The 13,662-nt window shown below is 39.5% G+C and overlaps 1 pseudogene; it reads right to left on the reverse strand.

Moving 5' to 3' along the window:
- Positions 1-10,140: 10,140 nt before the first annotated feature.
- LOC140204672 (uncharacterized) overlaps positions 10,141-13,662 on the reverse strand; it is a 34,644-nt pseudogene continuing 31,122 nt past the window's right edge.

Consider the following 13,662-nt stretch of genomic DNA (forward strand, 5'->3'; position numbering starts at 1 on the left):
AGGAGCATCAATTTCTGCCTTGTCTACTTTTCCATTCGCAATTCCTGTTAGATTGTCAGCTAGATACAACGCATGCACTTCAGTTGTGTCAGTGGGCTAGAGGTTGGTACCACAGGCTGTTGTTTACCTGTCCCTCTGGTGAGATGGGTGTTTAATTATGTCAGGGCAGCATTCAAAAAGGTGATGGTCACTAGATGCAATAGGTATTACACATTACAAAGAGCTGAGACTTAAAGATGCTGTTGAACAACTTATTGCAGGGAAATTAGTAAGAGATCATAGTGAAAAGGCATCTGCAGATTTTCTCTTGTTTGTGGTAGAAAGAAGGCAAGTTAGGCAGATAGCGGACTGTAGAACAATTTGATAAGGGAGCTGGAGTCAATAGAGTTAACATGTATAGGACAGAGGGATATTTAGCAAAAGTGCTGTGGAGTCTGCATCAGGAATACAGGGTAGTTTTGTAATGAGCACTTTGAGGGGGTATTTAACAAAATTGTTATAAGGACTGCATGTTATTTAGTAAAATGGAAAAGAGGGTGCAGGAAAATTGTAAGAATATGAGGGAATGGCTGTGACAAGGATTTAGTAAGGTATTACAGGAAATGCAGGAAATTTGTTTTGGGAGCCACAGGGGAGTGCAGTAAGTATGCTAAAGGAGTAGAAGAAAGATTTGATCAATGTTGAACTGACTGCTGTATTAGACTAAGAGATTTACAGGAATTCAGGAAATTCAGTAAGTTATAGATACGGCAGGGGGACTTGCTAAGAATGATTGAGGAATTCAGTTAGGCAAAAGTACAGAGAAGTCCAGGTCAGGCCCCCTTCTCATTGCTACCATCAGGCAAGAGATATAGAAGCCTGAAGTCCCTCAGCACCCTATTCAGGAACAGTTACTTTCCTATGAAACCAGGTTTTTGAGCCAACCTGCATAACTCTAATCCTTCCTCAGCAAAGGAACACTACAGACCACCGTTTGCACCACCATGAACTTGTGTCTGATTGTGTCATTTTTGGCCTGCTGTCTTGTGTTAAATAGTCTTTTTCTTCTTCACTGTCTTGTGTAACTTCTGTATAATGTTCTGTGTTTTGTCTTGGTCTACATGCCTGTTCCATCTTCTGGGTTTTCGGCAAGATTTAATCAACATGATTTGTGCATTAGACTCTGTAGTTCACATTGTGTTGTGTTTCTGGTTCCTGGTTGCTCCTTTTTTTTCCATGTTGCTATTTCTGGGTGATTTTGATCAGGGTGTCCTGCAGGTACTGAACTGAATATGGACTCTTTTCAGTTTTGTGTTTATATTCTGTGTTTTGAGCTAGTTTTTTTTTTTGTTGCCATTTGTGCAATTCTTTTTGCATGTGGTGGGGGGTGTTGATGTGTTTCTTTGAATGAGTTCCACAGTTTTCTTTGTTTCATGGCTGGCTGTGGAGAGGAGGAATCTCGGGGTTGTATATTGTACACATACTTTGATAATAAATATGCTTTGAGTCATTGTGCTCCTCTGTTCTTATTTAGAATTATTGAAGTTGCAGGGAAATTTAGTAAGCATTGGTAGTTATATAAATTTTTAAAAATACACAATATAAAGGACATTTAGGAAGAACTAGAGGAACTATAAGGGAGTTTAGTTAGAATATTATCAGGAGTCAAGTGGGAGTGTTTGTGGTTGCAACAAGAAAATTAGACGGAGTCCAATAGGAATTTATAGGAGGTTTAACAAGAAATTCAGTAAACATAATTAAGGGTTTGCAAGGGAATTTAATGGGAAGGGTTATAAGAACTCCATGGGAATTTAGTAAGAGAGTTAGAGAAAATGCAGCAGAAATTAGAAACCACAGAAAAATTTATTAATATCGTTGGAGTGACTATGAGGAAATTCAGCAAGAGGTACTGAAGCATACCAGAAGTTAGAATTCAAAGTCCGTACTGCCTGGTTGGACACTTCCCAGGCAGAATGAGATACTGGTCCTCTTTAACCCGTAGCTTTCATGCAGGCTATGGACGGACATTTGGTGTGGCAATGCAAAATAGAATTAAAATAGCTGACCCAAAGATCCCAGCTGGCACAGCATCTGGAGCTGAGCTCTAATAGTAACTTGCACAGAATGCTGAAGAAACTCAGCAAATCAGACAGCATCTATGAATAAACGGTCATTGTTTCTGGCTAAGACCCTTCGCCCTGACTCAAAATGTTGACTGTTTATTCCTCCCATAGGTGCTGCCTGACCTGCTGATTTCCTCCAGCATTTTGGACCATAAGACACAGGAGCAGAACTTGGTTCATCAAGTCTGCTCCACCTTTCCATCATGGCTGATTTACTATCCCTCTCAAGCCCATTTTCCTGTCTCCTTCTCATTACCCCTTACTAATCAAGAATGCATCAAGCTCCACTTTAAATATACCCAATGACTTGGCCTTCACTGTCACCTGTGGTAAAGAATTCCACAGATTCACCACTCTCCAGCTAAAGAAATTCCTCCTCATCTCCGTTCTAAAAGGACGCCCCTCTATTCTGAGGCAGTGTCCTCTGGTGTTAGACTCTAGGAAACATAGGAAACATCCTCTCCACATCCACTCTGTCAAGGCCTTTTGCCATTCCATAGGTTTCAATGAGGTCACACCTCAGTCTACTGAATTCCAGTGAATACAGGCCCAGAGCTTTCAAACGCTTTTCATATGACAAGCAGTCAATCCTGGAATCATTTTTGTGAATCTCCTTTGAATCTTCTCTAGTTTCAGCACATCCTTTCTAAGATACGGGGCCCAACACTGCTCACAATATTCCGTCAGGCTTCATCAGTGCTTTATAAAGTCTCAACATTACATCCTTGCTTTTATATTCTCATCCTCTTGAAATGTATACTAACATTGCACTTGCCTTCCTCACCACAGACTCAATCTGCAAAGTAACCCTTGGGAAATCCTGCAGAAGGACTCCCAAGTCCCTTTGTGTGTCAGTTTTTTGTATTTCGTCTCCATTTAGAAAGTAGTCAACCCTTTGATTTCTTCTACTGAAATGCATGGGCATACACTCCCTGACACTGTATTCCATCTGCCATTTCTTTGCCCATTCTCCTAATCTAAGTCCTTCTGTAGCCTTTCTATTTCCTCAAAACTACTTTCACCTCCACCCATCTTCATATCATCTGCAAACTTTGTAAAAAAAAAAAAAGCCATGAATTCCATCACCAAATCACTGACATATAATGTAAAAAGAACTGGTTCCAACACAGACCCCTGTGGAATACCACTAGTCACTGGCAGCCAACCAGAAAAGGCTGCCTTTATTCCCAGTTATTGGCTCCTGCCAATTAGCCACTGCTTTATCTATGCTGGAATCTTTTCTGTAATACCCTGGGATCGTAGCTTGTTAAGCAGCCTTACTTGTGGCACCTTGTAAAAGGCCGCCGGAAAATCTAAGTACACATCAACCAAACCCCCTTTGTCTATCCTGCGTGTTATTTCAAAGAATTCCAACAGATTTGTCAGGCAAGATTTTCCCTTGAGGAAACCATGCTGACTATGGCCTATTTTATCATGTGCTTTCAAGTACCCTGAGACCTCATCCTTACTAATTGACTCCAACATCTTCCCAACCACTAAGATCAGACTAACTGGCCTATAGTTTCCTTTATTCTGCCTCTCTCCCTTCTTGAAGAGTGGAATGACATTTGCAGTCTTCTGGAACCACTCCAGAATCTAGTGATTCTTGAAAGACCATTACTAATGCCTCCACTATCTCTTCAGTCACCTCTTTCAGAACCCTGGGGTGTAGGGTTTACACTCAGATTTTTTTTTAACCTTCAGATCTTTCAGTTTCCCAAGAACCTTCTGTCTAGTAGTGGTGATTTCACACACTTCATGACCCCTGACACCTGGAACTTCCACCATACTGCTAGTGTCTTCCACAATGAAGACTGATGCAAAATACTTGCTCAGTTCTTCTGCCATTTTATTGTCCCCCATTACTACCTCTCCAGCATTGTTTTCTGATATCCACTCTTGCCTCTCTTTTACACTTCACGTATCTAAAGAAACATTTGGTATTCTCACTAATATTGGCTAGCTTACTTTCATATTCCATCTTTACCCTCTTAATGACCTTTTTCGTTGCCTTCTGTTGGTTTTTAAAAGCTCCTCAATCCTTGAACTTCCCACTAATTTTTGCTCTATGATATGCCTCTCTTTGGAGCATGGGTAAAGCCTTTGTCTGATTTAAGATTCGGACATCAAAACTACACGATTCTCATTGGTCTACCCAGCTGCAGTGATTGTTAGCCTCCTTTACATTTCTGAGATCTGGGCAATGTCCAGCCATCACCTCAATGCACCACAGAGATAATCCAAGGTAGTCCCCACTTCCTCCAGATACGGTGGAGAGATGTGAATGGACAGTTGCCTTCTTCCTGCAGGGTGCAAACCAGAATCAGTTCAATATTCAGAGGATTAAAGCAGACGAAATTGGAATTCAGCAAATACAGCTTCATTGTCATTCCTGCTCCTTTAAAAGCTGCAGAGATGTTATACAGCAAGAGTACAACAGGTCCAACAAAGAGCTTCCCACATACATTAGAACATGAAGGGAGGGTCTGGAACTAACCTGTGTGTCCTATCCACCCCAGTTCAGCTTCCCGTTGTCTGACATTCTGCTAACTCTCAGCATAGACAAGACTGCAGGAGGTGGGAAACTGTGAGTTGGTGATCCTACAACAAGTCCATCAGGATGGGCCAACACTAACGCCTGGAAGGTAAACCACACAGTTTCACTAGTCTGCCCCTTCTGACCAATAGCACAAGCTACCACACACTGCTGGGTTGAATGATGTCAGACAGCTATCATCAGACTGTTTGGACCCTGCAAGCTCTTCCAGGAAATGCTTTATCTTTCTCAAAAACTGCAGCACAAAGCTAGAGGAAGACAGAAGTACAAACTCTTCAAACCTGTTCCATCACTGGTCTAGACTGATCCATTCACAACACCAATTGTTCTTTTTCTCCTCTGTATGACACCATCTAACAAGAATAAAAAGTGAGAACCTTGACTGGTCAGGCATTTGTACATTTTCACAAACGAGAGAATCTGCAGATGCTGGAAATCCGAACAACAGATACAAAATACTGAAGGAACTCAGCAGGCCAGGCAGCATCTATGGAAAAAAGTACAGTCGATGTTTCGGGCCATGACACTTTGGCAGGACTTTTTTCATAGACTTTTTTCAGAAAGAGAAATTGGTATTGTTGGAAGGAAAGATATCATCTTGCAGACATCTGATCTGCACATTCTGGCTTTTATCTGTCTTATGGCGAGGAGGGTGCTTTTGTTTAAATGGAAGGATGCTGTTCTGCCTAATCATGTTCAGTGGTTATGGGATGTTGTGGCATGCCTAAATTTAGAAAAGATTCGTTGTTCAATTTCTGAATCTAACCAAGATTTTCAAAATTTGTGGGGGCTGTTTTTAAATTATTTTCATCTTTGACTTCTTGTTAAAGTACAGAAGTTAGTTAATAGTATATTATATTATCTGATAATTTTTTTTTCCTTTTTTTCCCAAACAGCTTTGACTTTGGTAGTGGGTGTAGATTTTTTTTTAAGTAAAATTGTTTATATTCTAATATACAAATTAATCTCATCCATATGAAAATAGAGTAAGGAGATCATAAATATGGTTCAATATACTGTATCTGGTATTATTATATTTTGTCTTTTGTTTTATAATATGTATTCTCTTGAACTCTGTATTCTTCTATATAGAAATCATTAAAAATATTGAAAAAGAAAGAGAGAAATCAAATTATGCACCACCTTTCATGTGAAGGCATTTCTGGATTTCAAATTCGAGTTTAAGTTTATTGTCATTCAATCATACACATGTATACAGGTAAACTAAGGTGCAAAACACAGTACATATATCACATACTAATTATCACTATTAAACATCATATAAAATAATTTAACACAATATTATTAAAAGATAAAAACAAGTATTCTGTAACACACATAAAATCCTGGAGGAACCCAGCAGGGCAGGCAGCTTCTATAGAAGAGAGTATAGTTGATATTTCTGGCTGAGATGTCTGGAGAATAAAAGATGAGGAGTCAGAAGGTGGGAGTGGGGGGGGGGGGAGGAGAGGAAGAAGCACAAGGTGATAGGTGAAACCAGGAAAGGGGGATGGAGGAAGTAAGGAGCAGGAAGTTGATTGGTGGAAGAGCTACAGGGCTGGAGAAGGGGGAATCTGATAGGAGAGGACAGAAGGCCATGGAAGAAAGAAAAGTGGGTGGAGCGCCAGAGGTGATGGACAGGTGCAGAGATAAGGTGAGTAAGGGAAAAGGAATGGGAAATGAGAAGGAGGGGCAATAGCTTCAATAGTAAAGAAGAACTTTGCACAGCTGGTCATGAAGTGCATTAAATCTTGCCTTCCCACTTCATTGGACCCCCCTCAATTTCATGATTGCCATTAATTTGATGTTCCTTTGTACTGGATTTCACAATAATATGGAATGAATTTGCTCTGAGCAAGCCCCATTGTCTTTACAAACCATAACTCAATTACCTTAATTATGTCATGCTATCAGTTGCAGCTGAGCTGGTGATAAACTGGCAAAATAAGCCAACGGATTGTGGGTTCTAAAAATGACAAACAGAGTCTTAAGCTCAGGAATGTCTGGGGACACAGCAGTGTAGAACTGCAGATCTGTTTGTCTAGGCATGTCATCCTCTGCTCAGTATTGATTAGCAGCCCATCAATCATCCAAGATTTTCATTCCCTCCACCACCAATGCAGGGTGGCATCAGATGATGCCATCTACACAATGCTAAACCAGACCAGTCCAACAGCACATCCAAAGCAGAACCTGTATCATCACAAAGGGAAAAGGACAAATGAGGGTCGGGCATATTGTACAAATGATAGGGTGCATGTTAATGAATGAGAATTAAAATCAGGTTTATTATCACTGACATATGCTGTGAAATTTGTTGTTCTGTGACAGCAGTACAGTGCAATAAATAAAATATACTATAAATTACAATGAGAATTATGTATGTAAGAAGTTAAGTAAGTAGTGCAAAAATAGTGAGGTAGAGTTTATGGGTTCATTGTCCATTATGAAATCTGATGGCAGGGGAGAAAACGTTGTTCCTAAATTTTGAGTGTGTGTCTTCAGGCTTCTATGCCTCCTCTGCAGTGATAGAGTTGAGGGCATGTCCTGAGTGGGAGTGCTTTATGACGGATGTTGTCTTTCTGAGGCGTCCACCCTGACGTTGGAGTGTCCATGAAGGAGCTGGCAAAGTTTACAACCCTCTGCGGCTTTCTCTGATCCTGTGCGGTGGCTGCTCCATACCAGGCCAGAGGGAGTTAGGGTTTCAAGTCAATAACATGGGTAGATAGGGTGGTGAATAAAGCAAATGGCATATTTGGCTTCATAGGTCAGGACATGGAATACTAAAGTTAAGACTTTAAATTGCATCTTTACAACACACTGGTGAGACCACTCTTGGAGTTTTGGGCACAGTACTGGTCATTCCACTATTGGAAAGATGTGATCATGCTGGGGAAAACAGAAGAGATTCACCAGAATGCTACCTGGAATGGAACAATCTAGTTTTGGAGAGAGATTGGACAGACTGGGTTTCTTTTCATTGGAGTGAAGGATGCTGAGGGGTGACTTGAAAGAAATACATAAAACTATTAGAGCATAGATAGGATAGTTAGAATCTTTTCCCCTGGTGGGGGTATCAAAAACAAGTAGATTTATGTTGAGAGGAAGGAGTTTTAAGGGGAACGTTTTCTACACTGTGAGAAGTTGGTATCTGGAATGAATTGCCAAAAGAGGTGGTATATAATTACTGTATTTAAAAGACATTGAATAGGTCAGGTATAGGAGAATATGGACCTGATGCAGGCAAATAGGATTAGACTAGATGGACTAAAAGGTGAGCATTGATGTGGTAGGCTTGAGGTCCTGTTTCGATGCTGGCCAGCTTTATGACTATGGTAGCAGGCACTTGGGAACTCCATCACCTCCTCACGGTCTTCCAAGTTGTACACCATCCTCACTTGTTAATATATCGCCTGTCCTTTATCCACACTGAGTTTAAATCCTGCAATTCCCCACTGAGTGGGGTGTGGCAGTCATTTACCCAGGAGGTGTGCATTGATTTGAGGCATCATCTATTCAAGGGCAGTTAAGGATGGATGGTAAATGCTAAAGGTGCCCAGATCCTGGGAAATGAGTAGTTTAAAAAAAATTCCAACCTGGACTCATGCCTCATCGTTCCATAACCCAATCTAAAATCGCCAACAGAATATATACTGGGATATTTTCAACAAACCTACTTTGTGCATTGATAAGTTTGGCAGGTCATCTGCTGTTGAGGCAAAACTCCGGTGGATGATGCAACTGGCGATAAAACAAGATCTGATTTGCTTGATGATTCACCGGTCATGTAGATGGAGGAGATGCCAAGGCCTCCTGCAGCAAGAGAAACAGATTTAATGCTTCTACTCACTGCCCTTTCATTTGAAGAGCAGGATGTCAAAGGTGAATATATTTAATCAAGTCCAGAGCTCGGGCTGTGAGGAAAGAAAAGCACAATCAGTGCTAGGGTGGAGGTTAGTAACCGTTCAGTCGCAAAAGGCAGAACTTTATAATGAGAAAAGTACTGAAGTAAAATCAAAAGATCTTTCTTTTCCTTCCCACCTTTTTGTCTTTCAGAAAGGATATTGGCCTGAAATGTTAACACTACTCCTCTAAAGCTGCTGCCTAATTCATTTGTGTATCTCTGGAATTTGCTGCATTGATTTCATAATATTGACATTGGATTATTTTCTTTTGCTGGCCTGCACAATGGACAATTGGTGTTGCAGTGTGCAGCATTCCAGGAAAAACCCAGACTTAGCAATCAGTACAAATGAGTAACGTCAGCTGAGCTTACTCGTACACCATACTGAAAGAAATTTAAGTTGCATTCACCCGTAAAAAGGAATGAACTTTACTGCTTTTTCTAAGTACTCATTCATTTGAATCTGGTTCTCAGATCAATATCAGAACTTTCAGTCTACTTGTTAAGGCTACCTCTTTTAAAATTCCTTTATAGGAATTACTTCCTGATGGGAATCGCAACTAACTTAAACGTCCAGGAGCAAAGGCTGGAAATATGAAATAGAACAGAAAATAGTGGAAAGTTGTGGATGCAGTTCAGTCCATCACAGGAACCAGCCTCCCCTCCATGGAGTTTGTCTAAGCTGCTAAGTGATGCAGTCAACATAATAAAAAAACTCCACACCTTGGCCAATCTCTCTTCTCAAAAACACAAGAAATTCTGCAGATGCTGGGGATCCAGAGTAACACACACAAAACGTTGGAGGTCAGGCAGCATCTATGGAGAAGAATAAAGAGTCGACATTTCCGATCAAGTCCTAATAAAGGATCTTGGCCCGAAATGTTGACTCTTCATTCCTCTCCATAGATGCTGCTTGACCTGCTGAGTTCCTGCAATATTCTGTGTGTGGCATTCTCTCTTCGCCCCTCTCCCATTGCGCAGTAGATACAAATGTCTGAAAGCACATGCCACCAGACTCAAGCACAACTTTAATACTGCTGTTATAAGACTATCGAATAGTTTCCTGGGATGATAAGAAAGACTGCAATATACTTCATTATGATCTTGCACTTTGTCGCTTACCTGCACTGCACTTTCTCTGTAGCTGGTACACTTTATTCTGCATCTGTTATTGATTTACTTTGTACTGCCTCTATGCACTCCGTAATGATCTGATCTGTATAAACAGTATGCAAGATTTGTTTTCCACTGTACATCAGTACATGTGACAATAATAAACCAAATCCAATCCAATCTAATCCAGATACTCACTTGGTCAAGTTGTGTCTGAGAAACTGTTAAATTTCATCAGAATCAAGTGGCATTGAAGCTTTTTATCAATGAAGATACAAGTAAAAAATTCCACCAGGGTCCGGATTCCTGACTGATTTTCATCTATCCCTCACTACCCTGGGGTTACAACACTACCAGGGTGGTGACAGAGGTTAATTTCCTTGAGTCTCACCTAAGTATGATACTATTACTTTTTCACTCAGGACCTGACTGGGTGGTACATCTACATCTTCTTCTTCTGCCTTTCAACTCGCTAGTGAGCATAGGCCATCAACAACCTCTTTCCAGATCAACCCATCTTGTGCATATCTCTCCAGCTGTGACCATGTCATTCCCACTCTCCTGGCATCAGTTAACACTTCCGTCCTCCATGTGGACTTGGACCTACCTCGATTTTGCTTGCCCTGAGGATTCCATGTGAAAGCTTGTCTGGTGATACTATATGGGGGTTTCCTCAACGTGTGTCCTACCCAGCACCACTTCCTTCTCTTGATCTCTGCCTCAATTTGTGTCTGGTTGGTCCTTTGCCATAATTCTGTATTGTTCACATAATCTGTCCATGTTAGCCCTAAAATCTCTCGCAAGCATTTGATGATGAAGGTCTGGATTTTTCTGATTGCTTCTGATGTCAGTCTCCAAGTTTCAGAGCCATATAAGGGGACAGATTTGACATTTGAGTTGAAGGTTCTCAGTTTGGTTCTTAACCTTAATTCTTTTGCCGTCCAAACTGGACGTAGTATTATGAAGGCTGATCTGGCTTTTTGGATCCTGTTCTTTACATCCTCATCTGTCCCTCTTTCCTTGTTGACAATGCTTCCCAGATAGACAAATGACTCAACTTCTTCTAGAGGAGCATTTCTCAGGATAACTGTGTTGTTTCCTGCATTTACTTTTAGTAATTTTGTTTTCCCTACATGGATGTGTAGCCCTGTTTTCTGCGATGTGGAGTCTAGAAGATCTGTTTTCTCTTGCATCTGGGCATGGCTGTGTGACAGTGGTGCCAAATCATCAGCAAAGTGAAGATCATCTAGCTGTCTGAACAATGTCCACTGTATTCCATTCTTCTTGCCATCTGTTGTTTGCTTCATAATCCAGTCCACCGCCAGCAGGAAGAGAAAAGGGGACAGTAAGCATCCCTGTCTTAAGTGTTCACCTTGAAAGTATCTGACAACTGACCTATATGGATTACTCTACTTTCCATATCTGCATAGATCTTCTTCACCAAGTTAGTTAACTTCTCTGGAATCCCAAAATGCCTCATTAGTTTCCACAATGTCTCCCTGTCCAGGCTGTCAAATGCTTTTTCTTTCTTTCTTTTTAAATCTTTTTATTAATTTTTCAAAATTATAAACTCAATAACAAAGTTGGTACAAAGAGAATGGAAAAATGTTCATCAGCATATATAAAATGAATTTTAAGTAACATAGATATAAAAGACTTCCAAACTCATAATGAAATTAAATATTAAAAAAGAAATAAAAAGAAAAAAAATACATAAACCAAAAAAACCCCAAAAGAAAAAGAGAAAAAACCCCCAAGAAAAAAAAAACAAAACAGGGCTAGACCAACAGCTTGTATCGGACACGTTCAATAATGTCGTTAACTCCGCTCCTCTCATCATATAATTCAAGTTTAGAAAAAAGATTCGGAAAGGTCAAATTACATCATATGAAAATGTTGCATAAAAGGTTTCCAAGTTTCTTCAAATTTAACCGAAGGGTCAAAAATATCACTTCTAATTTTTTCTAAATTTAAACTTAATATGGTTTGAGAAAACCATTGGAATGTAGTTGGAGGATTAGTTTCCTTCCATTTCAACAAAATAGATCTTCTTGCCATTAAAGTAACAAAAGCTATCACTCGACAGGCTGAAGAAGACAAAGATCTATGTTCTACCATTGGCAATCCAAAGATTGCCGTAATAGGATGGGGTTTTAAATCAAAACATAGAACTGTTGAAATAATATCAAAAATGTCTTTCCAATATTTTTCCAAAAGAGGACAGGACCAAGACATATGAGTTAAAGAAGCCACTTCAGAGTGACATCTATCACAGGTAGGGTTTATATGGGAATAAAAACGAGCTAGTTTATCTTTGGACATATGAGCTCTATGTACTACTTTAAATTGTATTAAAGTATGTTTAGCACATATAGAAGAAGTACTAACTAAATGAAAAATTTTATCCCATTTCTCTGTAGGTAGGGAAAGTTGAAATTCCCTTTCCCATTCATTTTTAATTTTATCAGATATATCTGGCTGTAATTTCATAATTATATCATAAATTATTGCTATTAATCCCTTCTGCAAAGGATTAAAACCTAAAATTTTATCAAAAGTGCCAGAAGGATTAGAAGTCAGAAAGGTAGGCAACGTAATATTTAAAAAATTTCTTATTTGTAAGTATCTAAAAAAAATGGGATCTAGGCAAATCAAATTTCTCAGATAACTGCTCAAAAGACATAAAGCAGTTATCCAAAAATAAATCACGAAAACATATTATGCCTCGTTTTCCATATCAAAAAGGCTTGGTCCATTACCGAAGGTTGGAAAAAAAAATTAGATATAATAGGACTTGATAACATAAATTCATTCAGGCCAAAAAATTTACGAAATTGAAACCATATTCGCAATGTATGTTTAACTATAGGGTTGAAAATTTGTTTATTCAATTTAGATAGTGCAAAAGGCAATGAAGTTCCTAAAATGGAGGCTAAAGAAGACCCTTGTACAGAATGGCCTTCAAGGTTTACCCAATGTGGGCTTGGAGTTATATTCCAATCTTGTGTCCAAAATATTAAGTATCGGATATTAATTGCCCGGTAGTAAAATCTTAGGACAGGCAATGTCAAACTACCCTCTTTCTTAGATTCTGTAAGTATTTTTTACCTAATCTGGGATTTCTATTTTGCCATATATAAGAAGAAATTTTAGAGTCAATAATATCAAAAAAAGATTTAGGAATAAAAATCGGTATCGCTTGAAATAAATATAAAAATTTGGGTAAAATAATCATTTTAAAGCATTAATACGGCCAATCAATGATAGAGGCAAAGGGGACCATTTAGTAAAAATGCTCTTTCATAATCTACAAAATTAATGTACGGTGATGTGTTCCATTCCAGCGACTGTTCAATGATAATCCTTAGAGTTGTAATCTGATCAGAGCAAGACCTGTTTTATTGAAATCCTGCTTGTTCATCTCTAGGCTTCTCATCCACTGCATTTTCCAATCTCTCTAAAATGATTCTGCTCAGAACTTTCCCTGGCACTGAAAGCAACATAATCCCTCTGTAGTTTTTGCATTCCTGGAGATCTCCTTTCTTAGGGATTTTAACTAGATGTCCTGTTCTCCAGTCCTTGGGTATTTCTTCTGCTTCCCAGACCTTTTTTTCGATGTTGTGCCTCATTTCAGCAGAGCTATGTCTATACTGCTCTTGAGTGCCTCTGACATCTACATAACCGTCACAAACTAATTTTCATGAAAAGAATTTTGATACATCAGGTCTGTGCTGTCCTCCAGCGGTCCCAGTCCTGATCTCCTTATTTCCCTTTACCCCATAGTTATTCTCAGTCACATCTCCTGTCAACAGCCTTCTGGTTCTTGTTGCTACATGCCTGCATGAAGGGGGAATGTACCATAACCCATTAACCTCTTTGTTCTTCATTGAAATGTGGGAAGAAACAAAAGCATCTGACAGCAAGCCAGACCATCACATGTAGAATGGGCAATCTACAAACAGCCTGAACCAGTCTCCGGAACAGCA

Source organism: Mobula birostris, chromosome 11, assembly GCF_030028105.1.
Source record: "Mobula birostris isolate sMobBir1 chromosome 11, sMobBir1.hap1, whole genome shotgun sequence".
NCBI lineage: Eukaryota > Metazoa > Chordata > Chondrichthyes > Myliobatiformes > Myliobatidae > Mobula > Mobula birostris.